Source organism: Sorex fumeus, unplaced genomic scaffold, assembly GCF_029834395.1.
Source record: "Sorex fumeus unplaced genomic scaffold, SorFum_2.1 ptg000054l, whole genome shotgun sequence".
In the NCBI taxonomy this organism is placed as follows: domain Eukaryota; kingdom Metazoa; phylum Chordata; class Mammalia; order Eulipotyphla; family Soricidae; genus Sorex; species Sorex fumeus.
This window is the reverse complement of record NW_026606111.1, coordinates 50,648,981-50,649,670: the sequence shown is the minus strand read 5'-3', so window position 1 is coordinate 50,649,670 and position 690 is coordinate 50,648,981. Positions and strand designations below refer to the sequence as shown.

Genomic DNA, 690 nt, shown 5'->3' with positions numbered 1-690 from the left:
ATTTTGTAAAACTGATGTCTTGGGTATGGTAAAAGATAATATGGTAAAAACCATATTTTTCTTGCTGGGACATTAAAGTTCTAAATCTATCTATTTAAGCTGCTTTGAAATACATTCCTTGATTAGGAATCACTGTCTGCCATAGGAGTGAGTAAGGACAGCACTCAAAGTAATCAGAAGAGAAAAATATGGAAAAATCAACTCCTAGTATGTTTTGTAACATATATACTAAAATTGAAATGATACATAGATTAGCATGGTCCTTGCACAGAGATGACATGCAAACTTGTAAAGTGTTCCATATTTTTGTTGCAAGAAGAATTAACAGGGCGACTTTAAGCTAAGACAATCCCCACAAGTACAAAAATTCTACATAAAGATACCACAAATCCCCATCACAACAATCTCCTCAATGTCAATGGACTAAATGTGTCAATTCAGAGGCACAGAATGGGAAGATGAATTAGAAAACTGAACCCAACTTTCTGCTGCCTGAAGAAACACTTCTGAACAATCAAAGTAACCATGGGCTCAAAGATAAACGCTGGAAAACAATTCTTCAAGAAAGAAAAGAACACCTCCACAAAGCTGGAGTGGCCATACTAGTACCAGACCACATGGACTTCAGGCTATAGGTTATAAGAGACAGTGAAGGTCATTTCTTCATGATCATGGGATCTGTACATCAGA

General features: G+C 36.2%; 1 pseudogene; it reads left to right on the top strand.

Annotated features, from left to right (window-relative positions):
• Positions 1 to 209: 209 nt before the first annotated feature.
• Positions 210 to 308, top strand: LOC130033693 (uncharacterized; annotated as a pseudogene).
• The last annotated feature ends 382 nt before the right edge of the window (positions 309 to 690 follow it).